This window comes from Misgurnus anguillicaudatus, chromosome 22 (genome assembly GCF_027580225.2).
Source record: "Misgurnus anguillicaudatus chromosome 22, ASM2758022v2, whole genome shotgun sequence".
Taxonomy (NCBI): Eukaryota; Metazoa; Chordata; class Actinopteri; order Cypriniformes; family Cobitidae; genus Misgurnus; species Misgurnus anguillicaudatus.
In genome coordinates, this window is record NC_073358.2 from 31196415 (window position 1) to 31214239 (window position 17825).

Below are 17825 nucleotides of genomic sequence, written 5' to 3' on the forward strand. Positions count from 1 at the left end.
AGAAACCTGATGCTGATAATATTTACATACTGTAATGTAGTATAAGTGATACGTGTTAAACTCATAGACTGCATGTAGCAAACCCCAAAGCAGAGCAAAGAATTCAGTGCAACAATAAGCGTGTTATAGTTTCAGACCACTGAGGTAAAACAAATCAAATGGAACATTTTGTGGTTGCCCTTTATGGTGTTGATTCAAACATGTCCACACACACAGTTATTCCAGTTTAACAAACAAAGAGTTGAACAATAATGTTTATATACATCAGCAACAACCTCTCAAAAGCAGAGTTAAAATGTTTTACCAGACGGGGATTTAGTTTATTTTCAGCAGCAACAGATAGAGAACCAGCAATGATGTACTGAGAATGAACAAGAAGAAATACTAAACATTAATAATGCTATTTATAATGAGAGTATTAAAGACAGAAGCAATAATGCAAATTAACAGGACTGAACTTACAATGAGTGATCCCCAGTAGGATATACCAGTGATGACAATTATCCTGAAATAGTGGATTGTCATGGTGAGCACAATACCAACCAAGAAGGTCACAACTCCAATCATAATCTGCACAATCTATGGAGGGCAGACATGTGTTTTTAGTTTTATTGTATTATAATAAACATCCCATAAAGGTAGCTCCTATGGATGCTTGTTTCTGCCATATTGTAAAAAATAATAAAGTAAAATTCTGACTTTGTATCTCAGAATTCTGATTTTTTTTCTGTATTTCTGTAATTCTGTATCTCAAAAAAGTCTGATTTTTTTATTATTTTTTACAACATAGCGGAAACAAGCTAGCTGATATATGGTAATATATTATCACATATATTTCAAATGAATTAAAGTTTTTATTTGGACATATGTGCATATTTATAGTTCCACAAATTTTTAAGACAAATGGCCGGTTTTCCGGACAGGGATTAGACTAGTTCTAGACTAAAATAAATGCAGAGGCGTCATGCCCATTCAAACTGAGGGGGCCTGTGCCCACTCGGTTTTTTGAGCCAACTGGATTTTGCATGCAACCTCAAAATCAAAGAAGCGTCAACTAATCTGTTACTTGTCTTTTAATCTGTTTAATATGCACAATATTATACATTCTGTGCTGCATCCTTGTCACTTTTTGGAGATTTTCGCCGTTTTGATCGTGTTACATTACTTTATTCTGGTGGCAGGGGCTGCGCTCCTGTCCGTTCCTCTAATAATTTTATCTAAACATATTTTTTAAATCGTTATTGAACATTCAAATCAATCACGTGGCTATAGCTTATGTCATTTTTGTTGTTTATATACTTTATGGATTTAAAATTACATTAATTTAATTGGATAATGCAGTTGTTTTGCAAAATGCATTAATGGGAATTAAACAAGTGATTAAACAAAACGTTAATAAACAAAACATGCCATTTCAGATGTAAATATGATGCAATATGTCATTATTCCGATTGAATGGTATTTGATATAAAAGTTAGTCAACACTTTTATTTTGGAGGTTTTTGCATGAAAGCAGGGGTGCTCAGATTGCTAGAAATGTAAGTGCCTGGAAAAGACTGAAAGCTCTATAATATATTTCGTTTGATGTCACATTTCTGTGAGCTGTGCACACTGTGCCCCCTTAAAGAAATTGGTGCATAACACCCCTGAATAAATGTATAGGAGCTGTCCAAACTAAAAACAACTTGCACTGCACAATACATCAGTGCCCTTTGTTTTGCCATAAAATGCACATCAGAAATGTTTTTAGCTAGGCATGTTTGTTAAAACTTGCTATATTTCCTAATTAAACTAAGGTCTAGTCATGGGTAAAGATAATCCCTGTCCGGGAAACTACCCAATAGTGTTCAACAGCTCTTGCTAAAAAATACATTACCCCCAATGACTTTGGTTGTACTTTAAGAAATACACGGATGGCTACATTTTGATAAGTTCCACTCTTATCTTGTTCTTCAGCACTGTCTTGAGCCACCTGTGGATTTATTTGGATGAAAACTTCAGCATTGTCAGCTGTGATTACCTGGCTGGACATTTTAGCAAAGGTTTATGATTTCGCCTGGAGTGAAACAGTAAGAGAAAAAGTCTCATCAAATCTTCCTGTAAATCTTCAACAAGACGCACAGACAGAGCGGAAAATGAAAATGAACAGAAAAAGCATTTTAAGCATGTGCTAATTCTGCAGTTCTACTACCATTAAATCATAATTGTTTTAGTTCACACTTATAAATAAAAATTCTGCAGTACACAACAGGTCATATAGGGCTGATATAATTTGCATATTAATACACATTTAACTTAACATATAAATACAGATGCCATTTTTCAAAACATAAACATGATGCATATAATATTTTACCTGAAATTAAATGAGATTTATGGATGTTGCTTGTTTGTTGCTATAGTGTCTCTTTATGATGTAAAGAACCACTAAAAATAAGCTTGGCTATTGCAATGTACTTTACAGGAACTGTTGATGTGTTTCCTCTCATTCAAAGTGCTCTACATACAGATGACACAAGGTGGGATTAATTTTGACCATTGAGAGAGTCTAAGCATTTTTGCACAGGCTGCATGTAATAATATATTTAATCAGAAACATATTGCATTTTACCGTTTTGTACACCTCAAGAGAGATTTGTTACGTCATGTTCTACATTTAAATGTATTATATTTAAATTGATATTGATTAATCTTGTGTCTTGTTATGCACAGGTTGTGGTTGCCTCATATTTCCTTACCATTTGACAGCTGTTTGTGTGCGGATATCACAAACCGTACCACACAGACAAACAAACGAACCCACACTTAACATGCTGATTTATCCTCTACTTGATTTGGTTGTCAGTGAAGCAGGTGCGCATGCAGCCCATGGACAGTTTCACACACTTCTGTTTTCCCTTTGCTGCACTCTCAGGAGCAATTTAACCTAAGTTAGTATATTGGGAATACTCTTTGTGTATTTATTTGTGTGCATTTATTTATTTTGGGCTGTATATTACACTCTACTGTAGTAGCGTGATGTGTCCAAACTGTTTGCATGTTGTCTTCGTGTATTTTAAAAATGCAGGGTTATTTTTAACCCTGCGTTGGGTCATAATGGGACAAATCCAATTGTTGCGTTAACCCATAAAATGTTTATATCTGACCCAGCATAAATTAAATTACAATCCATCAGGTTGGGTTCATCCCTTCTTGACCCAGTGCTGGGTTGAAAATAACCCAAATGACACAAGGATGTATTGTACTTGCAAGTCAGTAATGTTACTCATTTATTTAGGGGACAAGCACCGAAGGTGCTAAGGCACATATTGTTTCTATTATTATTATTATTATTATTATTATTAACCATTGGAAGTGTATGGCAGCCCTATGAACCATAAGTAGGAAAATTATGACATTTGGCACAATTATATTGGGGGTCCTAAATAGTAATGTGGCTAACTACATGGGGTCGAGCGCTACTTCTCCTACACTTTTGTTTAAATTGTTATGAAATTTTGCTGAGATGATCTTCAGACTGTTCCACACAAAATTCTGTTCAGTCACTTCTTTTTCCTGGGGAAGTTTTAAAAGTTACAATGTTGCAAACATAAAAATTGTAACCCAAAATTGGTTCTAAGTCTGTATTTTGTCATTCTTTGATCTATCAAAATATGAGAGTTTTGGGACCATGAATTTGTGCCAAATTTGGTGACAGCGCCACATATGGCTTGCGAAATCTGAATTTTTTTTATTTCTGCTCATAACTTTTGAAATATTTGCCAGAATTTATGATCTTGATGTCTATGGATTCTTTGGCTCATGCCGGATCTGTCTATATCTATTATGGTGGGTGGGATTGGATAAACTGCCTATCCACCATTAAAAAAAAACACAAATTGTGATATCTATTAATCTATGTGATTTATCGGCACAAAATTTGGTAGGGACCATAGGCATGATGTCCTGCAGGTACCTGGGAAGTCTGAAGACACTGCCATCTAGTGTTCATAAGCTATAACAGTTTTTAGAAAAACACATAACTTCTAAAAACTTGTGTCATTGTATTCGTTGGTTTATATCGATTCCAATGATACCTTGTTTGTTATTTTCCTACATTACGTTCATGTTCACTGTGTTTTTTTGTTTTACAAACTTTGGACCAAGCCACACAGAAATGACTGAATAGATTTTTGTGATTACTTGCACATTTTTAAGAAATACCTCCGTAAAGTTGACTGGGCCTGTGACAAAGTCCCTGTCAGATTTAGCGAACCTTATTATATCATTTTCACTTAAGGTATTTGATTTGTATATAAATCCATTGTATTTCTGTCATTTCTGTACCTTTTGTGATTGAATGCTTGCAGTTCTGAAAAGCTGGGTAAACGTTGTCAACTAAGTAGCACAACCAAATAAAGTGCATGCTTTGAGACTGAGGTTCGAATCCCATGTGTTCTTATGTGTATCTATTACAATTTTGATTTAATTTTATTCTCACCTCTTCTTAACCTGTTTGTTTTTCACATAATGTTCTAATGCTTGCAGTTATATTTTGTCCTTTGTAATTGTAACAACTGAGTGTCACAAGAGAGATGTGTTGTAACGAACCATGAAGTGTTATACATCAACAATTTTATAAATAATAACGTATAATATTTTAATTGACCTGAAATAAGCCATTTATGATCGTCCAACAAATGTCCATGGCGTCATGGTGAACACTTAATTTTACATACAAACTAACTAAATGTATTTATTAATTTCACTCTTATTATATAACCCTATATAAAAGAGATTTGTTTATAAATGAATTTTACTTGACTTAAGATGGGCAGTGAATGCCCATGACAAATTTTGGAGGGTGTTGGTAGACTTTGGTACATATTTTTTGGTGCAATGAGTGAACTGCACCTTGCATGGTAGTGCTATTGTGGGTGGAGTCATAATTTACATCAATCCTTCACTCTAAGAAAGGATGTGTTAATTTTAACACATTGTTTTGTGTTAAACTATTTAACACATTATGTGTTATTTTAACACATTGTGTGTCATTTCGTGTAGATTGTGAGCTTAAATAAACGAAATGGACAACACAAGATGTGTTAAAACAACACAAAGTGTGTTATTCCAAAAATAACACAGAGATTAAGTTAAGGACAACACACTAGATGTGTTGTCCTTAACTAGACACAAGATGTGTTAATTTAACACATTCATTTTAAGAGTGTTTTCACTACCCATGTGATCTCCAGGGGCCGCTTGGTGGTGACACGCTGTAAACAGATCTCATCTCAGAGAAAACATTGCACTGCAGTGGTTTTGCACTGACATCGCCATACCATTTTGATTACTTTCATGACAGTCAGTTCATGCTAAATAGGAAGCCAGTAAACATAGTTTGATACATCTGAAGTCTAATTCCAGACATTAAATGCAGGGTTCTAAATTAACACCCGCCAACCCGCCAAATGCGGGTTAAAATTCATTTTGGCGGGTATTAATAAAAACGTACTAGCCACTTTGGCTGGTGATGCATGAGGCATTGCAAGCATGATACATAAAGCTCCGTTCTCGGTCATTTATCCCTCTGGCAGTACTTCCTACATTTCCCATAAACACTGTGCCGTAATGCTACGTGATAATGTTGCATACGCCCATTGGCTGCGCGCAGTTTGCAGCGAAACCAGCGCGAGAAACCATGGAAACGACAGAGTGCGTCCACCAGAAAACAAACGGAAGAAGGAGAACGAACGGGCAGAGCAGGGAGGATAGACTAAAAGACAGCGGTGTCGCCACACCCCTTTACTGAGGCATGTGCCCCAGAGTAAATATTTTGTGCCCAGGTGTAAATCTCAAGTTTAAATTTTAGCAGTTAACTAGTGTATTCAGATCTATATGCAATGTATTTACCCAATTTACGCTTGTAGCGACGAAGCGTCGCACTGACGCGTGCACGCATGTATCCATGTCCACGCGCGTCTTTGCGTTCATCCGCGCGCGCAACTGCATCCAAAGGGGGCGCCACGCAAATGAGTAATTATGAAAACATGACGAGAAGTACGTTTCTAAATAATAATGATAATATTATTTTGACTCGATCATTATTGGCTTCTGTAGATGGACATCAGAAATGTTTTGTGCAAAGCAGGGAAAAGGAAGCAGAAAGGAGATGATAAGTTTAAGGGAGGTAAGACAAACTACATCCACACTCAGTCAGTTCTCAAATATTAGAGGAAAAATCTCAGGAAAACCTTTTGTCAAGTCTTTTGAATTGCAATGTTGCTGAGAAAATCAACAGATGTATGTGTTATACTGTTCTGTATTTACATATATTAAATTAATATTTAGTTTACTAATATTTAACTCTAGGACACTAACTTACATAACAGTTAACAGTAACTATGACTAAGATTATTTAGTATAGCAGTCATAAAATGACTGGTTTCTTAAAATATTCTTGTAAAAATAAGTTATTAATCATTGCTATCATTGTATAATGTAGAAAATATTTCTCTACTGTCATTATTACCAAACATTTTATGCCATTAATGCCTCCAAACATGATAATAATGTTAGGTATGATGAAGATTATACTTAAATATTTTTAAATACATATTTATCTTTCGCAGTACCTGTTGCACTGTAGAATAGTGGGTTAAGCAAAGGACATTGTATAGAAGTGTTGCACACTTCTTGCACACAGCAGGCTTTCAAAAAAAGTCAGCAAAAAGTGGGGGGCCTGTGCCCCAGTAAAGCTTAATGTCTATTGACAGAGAAATGAAGAAAGCTTGTTTCATCACAAAAATGTTGTCAAGTTTTGTCAGGATTGTCGCACGCACGTGAAAGAAAAAACAAATTGTATCATTCAGTGGCACTCATAATTTCTCTTATTTTCACCGGAAAAAATTTGGCTAGTGGAAATGCTGATTGGCTGGTAACTTTAGAAAGTTACCAGCCACTTTGGCTGGTGGTCAAAAAAGTTAATTTAGAACCCTGATTAAATGTTTGCACATTAACTCAATGTTGAAAGTACTGTGTCTCCATAATCCAACATTGGTCTTCATTGGTGAGGAATTGTTTGGGAGAAACATAAATGGGCAGTTTCCCGGAGAGGACGCATCTGTTGGAGTCTGTCTGACCAGTGTGAAACCCCTGTTGGCAGTGTTGTTGGATCAAAGTAAATGAGACTTTAGAATGTGGGTGTCTGCTGGTATCTGTTGGTTTCTGTTTGGAGTTGGTAGTTGTCTGACCAGTGAGAACTGGCATTTAAAATGTATGTTTCAGCTGTTTAAACTGAAAACAGCTTGCACTGGCTTATCTTAAATATATACCGTATAAGTGTCATTGTTTTGTCTCAAGATGACAGCTGTAAGTTTTTTGTAATGTATGTTTGTGAAAACAACTTAACCCTCGTGTGGTGTTCATATTTCTGTTACTTAGACAATGTTTGTGGGTCTAGTGGACCCACTGTATTATTCGTATCTTAAACCAATGCATTCATACAAATTTATGTATAACTGTTTACAGATGATTACTTTAGCCTTATTGCAAGTAATATAGACAGAATTTATGGTTAATATTTGTCATTTACCACTGGTAGAGGACTATTTATAGATTAAAGTGCCATTCGTTTTTGTGATAATTTGAAATAAGAGAAGAAAATTCTATTCTCCCACAGATGTTTATATAAAATAAGTATTTTCATCACTTTTTCATCTCAAATAAGTTTTTCATCACTTTGATATTTAATTATTTGAACTTAGTTTGAAATTGTACACATTTGTGTCTGTCTACACAGCACAAGCCTCATCTGAAAAGATGTGGTATAATAACACATTATCCACACTGAACACATAACCTGTTCATGTCAGCCTACACAACACATAAGAAGCACATTTTTACTGTGTAGATGTGTTGCATATGCATTTCTTGCATTTTATAGACGTATACTGTGTCTTCCTGTCCATCTTATGTCCACACACACTGCAGTACAATGTGTTGCTTTTGGCTACAACCTAAAATGATTGAAAATGCTTGGATATGAAATTTTACTCTCTATTTCTCACTCTTTCTCACACACTCATACACACACACACACACACACACACACACACACACACACCAAAGGTTTTGTGGTAAACATGGTTTTACAAATGGTAATCAATACACCAATTTACCATGATTACTACACTTTTACTATAATACAATCATGGTTATTTTTTGTAAGGAATATAATGGTAAAATGTAGAATGGTTCCTGTTACACAAAAGGTAAAGTTTTTTGGGCAGACAAGTGTTCATGCTTGATATATAACATGTTGTATACTTGCGCTGTTACAGCAAGTGCCGAAGGCCAAAACTCTGACATGCATCCATCACATACGTACAGACATATATACAAACACACTCATGCACTCAAAGGAGTCCCAGATAGGAGAAAAGTGAAGTTACATAGCACATTCAATTTTCACTCTCTTATTACCCCTGGGTCCAGTGGACCCGAACACCACATATGTAATATAAATGTGTAGGGGGGTGTACAGTGTACAGTCATTATAAATTTGTTTATTTTTATGTTCTTTATAGAAAATGAGCCAAGGCCAATGAATCTGAGGTTGAAACAACAATTAATTGCATAATTTTTCTTTTAGTAAACATTAAAAACGGGTCCCACAGACCCGAACACCACACAAGGGTTAAATGTTCATGACATCAAACACTTATTTTACATCTTTAAAAAGCCTCATAAAATGTCCCCTTTATTTCTTGAAGGCAAAGTACTGCCCCCAGATGGCCAATTTTAGAAAATACAGATGTTGTTATTCCTCTCATATTGAAAGAAGTGGGTGTGAGGAAAGCAGGTGTTTGGAATAGAGACAGAGCACAGTTCCCTTTCAGTTGGTCACTACGACGTCACGTCGTGACCGACGAATTGGGAACTCGCTTACAGAGACCAATCTGATTCGTTTACTACTAAAACGCCAATGAACTTGGCATTGAGATATTTGCATAATGCTGGCGCCGCCCCGCCAGGTGCCTATATAAGCAGCAGGTGCAAATATGGAAATTAGCTTTTTCGCTTCGAAAGCCGGCATTATCTGCTACTGAGAAGCTACTTGCTCTTCTGGGAATGGTTGCTGAAGTTGATTGACAAACAGTACTTACACAGCGGAAGCTCGCAGTATTCCACTGCTCTGCATCTTTTTTGTTTTGAGTTTAGTGTGTGTGTGTTGCCTCTCCCTGTGCGCATCATCAGCTAAGCACCTAAAGAGTGATTTCCCTAAAAGAATGATACGTGAGAGCCACTCTGTCGTATATTCGGAGATCCGCGTCCTTTTCAGGATAGCTTTTTGTCCGAGCGATCTTGGATGCGAGAAGTATAAGGGCTCTAGTGACGGTCACGAGCGCTGTCTTTGTGCTTAGGCATCGAGCACTCAGAGGCTGTGTTCGTGGAGAGTTTTTGTTCTCTCTGTGAGAGCATAACCCTCTTGGATTGCGGAGACGACTGTTTCTACGGGAACGCTGTCCGCTCTTCGCATCACTACGCTGAGTAGGACGGAGGATGCGTCCTCCACCTATTGGCCTTCTCATCCTCAGCCGGTTGAGGCTCCAGTGGAGACTGCAGAGTCATGTTCTACAATTTCTGCCGAATCCATTGGACCTCCTTCTGGTCCCGTCACTTCTGCAGCATCAGGGGTGTCCATTTTTTTCCTCCGAGGCGGAGTCGTCCCGGAGATGGTGCCCGCTCGAGCAGCAGAAATGGTAGAGTTGGAGAGGTTAACCCCTCTCCGCCCGAACCATCCCGCCCACATGATTGGTACTTCGGAGCTGCTCGGGCCTCTCGGTCCTCACCTCCTGTGCCTTTCTTTCCCGACGGCACAAAGAGCTGACGTGATTTGCGGCCTTCTCGGCCGTTCAGCTTTCACCCCTCACCTCCCTCACCAACGGAGCCGCTAAGGGCGGAGACCCCTTCAGTGGAGCGGGGGGTTGCGGTCCTGGAGGGACCACCCAACCCTTCCCTCCCATGTTTGTAGACAGTCGTCCGGTTAAGGGCGCTGCCCATCAGGCATGCGGAGAGGCGGCTTCAGCCCTGCGCGCAATAACGTTGCTGCAGGTTCACCAAGCGAAGGCTTTAGAGATTTACGAGGGAGGCCGCGATCTTCAGTCGTGCGATGTCCACCAGAGTGGTTCAAGATCGCCACCTTTGGCTGTGTCTGGCTGACATGACGGACGCAGACGAGAACAACTTCCTGAATGCTCCTGTCTCACAGACCGGCCTCTTCGGCGAGCCCGGGGAGTCATACAGCTCCGCTGCGCAGACTGAGGCGATCTCCTAGGTCGTGCCCCGGCGGAAGAGAGCTGCCCTGGTCCACCAACGCCGGCTCCTCAGTCTGCCTCTCGCCGTCGGCGTCCTGTGGCGGCCACCTCCGTTCCCCTCCTTGGACCCCATCACGGCAACACAGGGAAACCGGTCGTCAGCAGCTCGCCCCGCCCGCTTAGCCACTTCCCGTGAAAATCGGGAATTTAACTGGCCAGTGATGGGCGACCCGGAGTGGCAGAGGATCACTCTTTAGGAGACGGTGATTCGCTCCTTCCCCCGGTAGAGGGTCGATTGGAAAATCCTTGGTTTGCATGGGTTCCACTGGCTGTCCAGCCGGTACCCACTTAACCACACATTAGAGTGCATTCCTCTCCCCTCTCCAGGTCTCCGGAGGATCGAGAGAGCCATGAGTGGGCACACCAGCTCACCCTACCTCTCCTCTATCGCCAGCGGGTGTCCTGAGGAGTCCAAGCTCTCCGCTGAGGAGACCGGACCACCAGCACCCTCATCGGAGTCTCCGCTCTCCGCAGAGGAGACCAGACGACCGTCACCCTCAGCGGGCTCAGGTCAGTGTCACACACACACATACTGTAGATGTTTATGCTGTCACAGCAGACGCACCGGCAGTCCCACCTGTCTCGCTTCGCTGTCCTCGTACGGTTCCTGGGTGCTTGGCTTTAGTTCCCAGCCCGTTTCGTTGAGTTTTGCGCATGATCCGCCTCGGTTATGAAATACAATTACCGGCACACCCCCAAAATCCTCAGGCATTCGTTTCACTATGTGAAAGCGTCCGATGCACATGTACTGCATGCAAAAGTCGATGTCCTGCTGGTGAAGGATGTATCAAGCCGGTCCCTCTTACCGAGATGATGATATGATGATAGGGTTTTTCCAGCCTTTATCTCATAGTACCCAAAATACGCGGCGGGTTACAACCGATTTGATTTACGCACCGGCTCTACAGAGGTGATCCTTTAGGATGATAACGCCGAGGCTCGTATTTCAATATTCAGATCGGTTTGCAGCCTTAGACCTGTAAGACGTGTACTTCATGTGTCCATCTCCCCTCGCCTTAGACCGTTTTTCACTCTGCGTCGTGGGGTGGGCATATTATTAAAGGGAAACTTCACCCATTTGCATTAAGCTTTGTACCGTTAGAACCCCAGTCATGTTTTTGAATGGTCGTGCACCATTCCCTCAGTTTCCCCTGAGAGGGGAGAAATACTGATTTCAGTGAGGCACTTCCTTCTTTCAATGATGTAAAAATCGTCATTTTGCGTCATTGAAAGAAGGAAATCCTGTATCTCTATTGAGTGTGAAAGACTACATACACTCATTCCTCATTTTTCCCACTCGCGCTTCAGACCAATTACAGATAAGTGGGTGGGACTTACGAAAATATACGAACACAGACCGAAAAAAAAACGATCAGCCGCCATCTTTATGCTAAGCTAAGCTAAACAGAAGTTGTGGAGCGAGCCGAATTTATGTTACAATAACAGTGGAAGTTAATCAATATTACATGGAAGAGGGTGATTTTACAAGCGTGATGCTCTAATCCGCTGTACATTGCACCTTTATGAGCCACAATACTGCAAAGAGCTGAGGCAGATGTAGGAACAGAAGCCCGAGGAGAAGACGGAGCCTGGGCGTCGGCTGGGTAGAGGAGCCTGGTGAAGACGCAGAAACCATCGGCCTCTGCTGCGTAGAGAAGCTTGGACAGACTACTGCCTGTATTCCCGCTGTGTGCTTGCTTTATTACATTTCTGCATCAGATAAGGATATGGGCGTTTGTTTGGTGAAGGTTTCTATGCAAGAGAGGAACTTTGCGCGCGTTTGGAACGTTTATTTCACGGACATGTTTCGGTTTACGAGCAGACGCGCTGCGGAGTATATAAGCTTGGACGGACTCGCGCCGTTTGCTTTCGGTTTAACATTTCTGGATCAGATAAGGATATGAACGTTTGTTTTGTGAATGTTTCTGGTCGCGTGCTTATTTCAAAGACGTGTTTTGGTTTACGAGCACAAGCTCCAAGAGCTGAGGCAGCGCGTCTGTGGAGATATTATGCAGGGGACGCGTTTGTGTGGAGGATGCAGGGATAAACGGACGTCTGACTAAAGTGAGTGTTTATATTTTCTTTGTTATACTAACGTGGCATTTATGTACACAATAGCATATCTGAGCGGTGTTTTATATGTCTATATTGTGAAAGCAGTGAGGCCAATAATAACACAAATGTAATTACAGTAAACAAGAGACAAAAAGAAAATTGGTAAAACTAAACATTTAAAATGCATACCCTTTTTTAACTAATTGAAAATACATTTGTACTGCGGATCTGAAACCGCACGTTACTGTTTGAATAAGACTTTGCTACACACCAGGCCAGAGTGTTATTGTGTGTAACATCACGTTTAAAAGTAAGTCATGATTGGTGTCTGTCAGACACAGTGGTGGTGGCTATTTTCTTTGTTTTACTAACGTGGCATTTATGTACATAATAGCATGTCTGAGCCGTGTTCCGATTAATGGGAGTGGCTTGCAGAGCTGTGCATTGTGGTGCATAGTGGCAGTTGTAGTTTTTCATACAAATGTGCTCTAAAGTCACATTTTGTCTTTTCTCTGTCAAATAGGCACAAAATTCTACATTTATGTTACATTTTGACTACAAATATGACTCACTTTCCATAAAGATTAATGTTCCTATGGGTGAAATGGCCCTTTAAGTACAACCTTTCGAGCTGTCTCTCTCTCTCCGTGTCTCCATGAAAGTGCTAGTCAAGGCATTAAAATCTCAGAGAGATTGTTCGCATTCTGCTTATATTTACGTCGACTTATAATAGCCTGTTCTTGGCAGACGTGCACGAACACAAAGTTAATGCTTCGGCATCTCGCTCATTTAAGTCGTCAGGTCAACTGGGAAAGAGTACTTTGCCCCGTGCAGAGGATCCTTTTTCACAGTATGGAAATAGACTCGATCGACTTATTGGCATGTTTTACAAGAGCCACACCCAGTCAATTCTAACTTGCCTCGGTTTAGTTCGAGGGAAGAACGCGGTCCTTCTGAAACAATTTCAGAAGCTCCTGGACATATGGCAGCAGCCGCGGCTGTGACACCGCTCGGGCTGCTCCATATGAGACCGCTTCAGCGTTGGCTTTACGATCGAGTATCGAGGAGAACGTGACGCACCGGCATACACCGTGTAACCATTACATCTGCGTGTCATTTCAATTTTACCCCGTGGTCAGACCCAGCATTTCTGATAGCAAGATATGGCCCTGAGTCGGGTCTCCTGGCATTCTGTAGTACATGCGATGCCCCCAGCACGGGATGATCAGCCACGTATGACGGGCTTGCAGTCTCATGGTGGTTTTTGCGCTCTCGTCACCTGTCGCATCTCGCTCGTCATCTCCTCCTTTGGAGTCAAAAGCATCTGAGGTTCCTTCGTGCCATTTACATCCCAGGTTCGCTCAATACAGCGGCAGACGCACTTTCCCGAGCTGCGCGCCCCGGCAAATGGCGACTCCACCCCAGACGGTCCAGCTAATTTGGAAGAAGTTTGGTCGTGCGCAGAAATCTATTTGCGTCACCGAACGATACCCACTGTCGCCTGTTTTATTCACTAACCGAGGGCAGCCTCGGCGTGGATGCATTGGCACACAGCTGGCCGCGGGGGACGCGCAAATACGCATTCCCTCCAGTGAGCTTAATCGCACAGACACTGTGCAAAGTCAGGCAGGAGGAGGAGAGCCTTTTATTAGGCGCCCCGTACTGGACGACCACGAAATAGTTTTCAGAGTTAATGCTCCTTGCGACAGCCCCTCCCTGGCGAATTCCCCTGAGGAAGGACTTTCTTTCTCAAGGAAGGGGCACATTATGGCACCCGCGCCTCGACCTGTGGGATTTCCATGTATGGTCGTTGAAGCGCGCAAGGTTTAGGTGAATTATCGCAAGCGGTATCTAACACCATCGACGCGGTACGAGCACCGTTCACAAGACGGGCTTACACGCTTAAATGAAACCCTTTTCGTCACCTGGTGCTCTTCGCAACTCGAGGACGTCAGAGAATGCTTAACATTGTGCTTTTATATCTTCAACATAGGTTAGATGGTAGGCTGTCACCCTCTCCCATTAAAGTTGATATCGCCGCTACTTCTGCTCATCACTCACTTATTAACGGCAGATCAGTTGGCCAGCATGATTTGGTTATTAGATTTTAAGAGGCGCTCACAGGCTAAACCCCTCGCACCCTCCCTCTATTCCTCCCTGAGACCTGTACTGAAGCCCTACAGGTCCCGCGTTCGAGCCTTTGCAGTCTGCGAGTCTGAAGTTTTTGTCAATGAAAACTCTGACCCTGCTAGCATTGGCCTCCTTGAAGATAGTAAGGGATTTATATGCATTCTCTGTTGACGATTCTTGCCTTCAATTTGGTCCTGCTGTCTCACTGAGACCCAGACCAGGCTTTGTGCCCAAAGTTCCCAGGGCATTCCTTGTCTATTTAATTTGAGAGCTCAATCTACTAGAAGTGTTGCCTCATTTTGGGCACTCGCTCGTGGTTCCTCGCTAACAGACTGCAGAACTGCTGGTTGGGCGACACCTAACACGTTCATTAGGTTTTACAGTGTTCGTGTCGAGCCTGTCTCCTCTCATGTTCTTTCCTCATTAGGGGAAGCACAGAGAACAGGCTCACAGGTCGGCTTGCAGCCTCCGACTGCTGCTCCAAACTGAGCTCAGTATGGAAGGCCATCAAGGCAAAAATGCGTAATAATTTGATTTGTCTTCCTTCGCTGCCTTGGCAGCCTGATGTTGCGGAGCATCCGCTGCCAGCCTCTCACTAGCTGCATCCTCGTGAACCTGTGTTTAGCTCGGGCATCCACATTGCGTCCCACCGGGTTCCTTTGTGAGTATTTTTCCATGGGGTTAATCCTACTAGCCCATGTTTCCCTCAGCAGAGCACTGCTTTGCTTACACAGCCACGGCTGTCATTTATACCTCAACTACAGTAGACTTTGGCCCACCAATAGCCCTTAACGGGGCGGTGGCTTCTGCAGCGTTCCTATACCGCTCAGATAGGGTGCTTCCCAGTCGCTGGCACTACTGTGGGGTTAAAGGAACATCTAGTGCACTGCCTTAAAACCTAATTCTCCTTATCCTTAAGTGGAACCGGAGGGCTTTACGCAGACACTGGAAGAGGTCAGCCCTCAGTGGCGTTTTGGTAGGAATTCCCAATTCGACGTGACGTCGTAGTGACCGACTGAAAGGGAATGTCTCGGTTACGTATGTAACCCACGTTCCCTGAAGCAAGGGAACGGAGACGTCACGTCCCGTCGCCACAGGGCTGCTCCCTGCTGTTTATCGGCCGGTCACACTTTCCGGCTTTCTCAGCGAAACGAAGCTAATTTCCATATTTGCACCTGTGGCTTATATACGCACCTGGCGGGGCGGCGCCAGCATTTTGCAAATATCTCAATGCCAAGTTCATTGGCGTTTTAGTAGTTTACGAAGCAGATTGGTCTCTCTAAGCGAGTTCCCAATTCGTCGGTCACGACGTGACGTCTCTGTTCCCTTCCTTCAGGGAACGTGGGTTACATACGTAACCGAGACATTAATAAACATGGTTAAAATCTGTGATTAAATAACATGACGTGCATGGTTGAAATGATGAACTCACTGACTGCACATGCAATGTAGTTGAACACCCAAATCATTAGCAATTTTGTTCTCTATGAAAGTATATGAGGTTGGGCCCCCTGTACTACACCCATTTTGCACCAAATATACAAGCCAAGCTGCAGTAGCCATCTAAAATCTTTGTGTGCTATTTAACAATACGTTTGCTAATGCTTTTGACCGCTATAATATATTTAATAGAAAATACAATACAGTAATCAATTATTCAGAGAAAATGCAACATATTTATACAAAGATTAAACATTCATGACATGGTGTGTATTAACCTTAACCCAGTAGGTTATGCCAGTGATGACATTTGTATGTTCAAACTGATCAGAATTGATGGTGAGCACAATACCAAACAAGATGATGATAACTCCACTCAATATCTGGACAGAAATATATCTACAGATATATGTTTTTTTTTTCATTTTATTATATGGGTACATAACATTACATACAGAGAGCTAATATGACCATTTATGTAGATATACAAAAATGTAAAAATACCCCTAATGACTTTGGTTGAACTTTTAAAAAGTCTTTGAGTGGTGCATTGTGAGAAGTTTCTCTCTTATCTTGTCCTTCAGCAACGTCCTGAAACACCTGTGGATTTATTTGGATGAGAACTGTACCACTATCAGTTGAGATTACCTGGCTGGACATTTTATCAAATGTTGTGTAATTCACCTGAAATTAAGCATGTGAGAGACAAAATGTTAATGTGGTAATTTAACCATTAAACTTGTTAATCTACAATTACAAACATGGACAAGGCAATGAACAGAAGAAGCATTATTCTCTTCATGTTAGCATAACAGGAACTAGCAACTACAGTATAAGCAATTTTTTATAAACAAAAGTTTTTTAAGCATTTATTAATCGTTGCTAATGTTTCTTAATACAAAAACGTTTGTGTTTTTTGTTGCATTATAATTTGTGCATGAACTAATGTTATTGGTTAGAATTTAGTTTTTTATAAATGTAGCAAATGCTAAAATAATATTAATACATGAAGTATTGTTGTAAACAATTCTAATGCATTGGCTTCAGATTAGCATTGGATTAGCAGTGCAAAGGTTGTTGGTTTGATCACAGGGTAAACAGATACAAGTATAAAAGCGCTTCGCGAAATGATAAAATGTATAAACATAAATAATGTTAACTCATACAGCTTTGTATTTGTTAAGTGTTTCCAAAGCATTGTGTGCGTACTTTAATTCTAAAACTATAAAAAAATTTCATCATATTTTAAATTCATATTTAAAATAAAACTAAGGTAAGTTATTTCCTAACATTCAGCAATAGTAAAAACTCACTTAATGTTTTGAATATGCTTACAGCTGGAGTTTTTAAAAGAGCAAGTGGTGAGAAATATATATATATTTTTTTAATGAAATTAAACCACATGAAAATGTCCCAGGTTACAAGTACAAGTTACACGGTTCCATGAGACAGGGATCAAGATGGTGCATCACTTGTTGACACTATGGGGAATGCTAAGCAAAATAGCTATTAGTCTAATATTAATTTAAACTTGGAGGATGTCCAAATATAACTTTTTGCATATAGTGAACAGTCAATTTTGAATATGGAGATCCTAAAACACTAGGATGAACAAGTCTTGGCCCACAAAAAGCTTAACAATCATCAACATTATTTCAGTTTTTAAAGGTAACTTGGGTACGTTCCACAAAAAATATTTGCAAGGCATTAGAAATACCATAAGGCACAGTGAAGACATGCAAAAACCAGAGGAGATAGAATTACACACCAGTGAACAAGAACAAGAAGAACAGCCCTCCGAAAACGATGAGAAGACAAAGAAAATATTGATCAAAGAAGCTT

The 17825-nt window shown here is 40.8% G+C and overlaps 1 long non-coding RNA gene across 1 annotated transcript; it reads right to left on the reverse strand.

Moving 5' to 3' along the window:
• Positions 1-298: 298 nt before the first annotated feature.
• LOC129439446 (uncharacterized) lies at positions 299-2485 on the reverse strand. The gene is made up of 4 exons (XR_012365189.1): positions 2357-2485; positions 1877-2056; positions 463-579; positions 299-361 (listed from the first exon to the last, which is right to left on the reverse strand). It is a non-coding gene; the product is annotated as an uncharacterized lncRNA (long non-coding RNA).
• Between the last annotated feature and the right edge of the window lie 15340 nt (positions 2486-17825).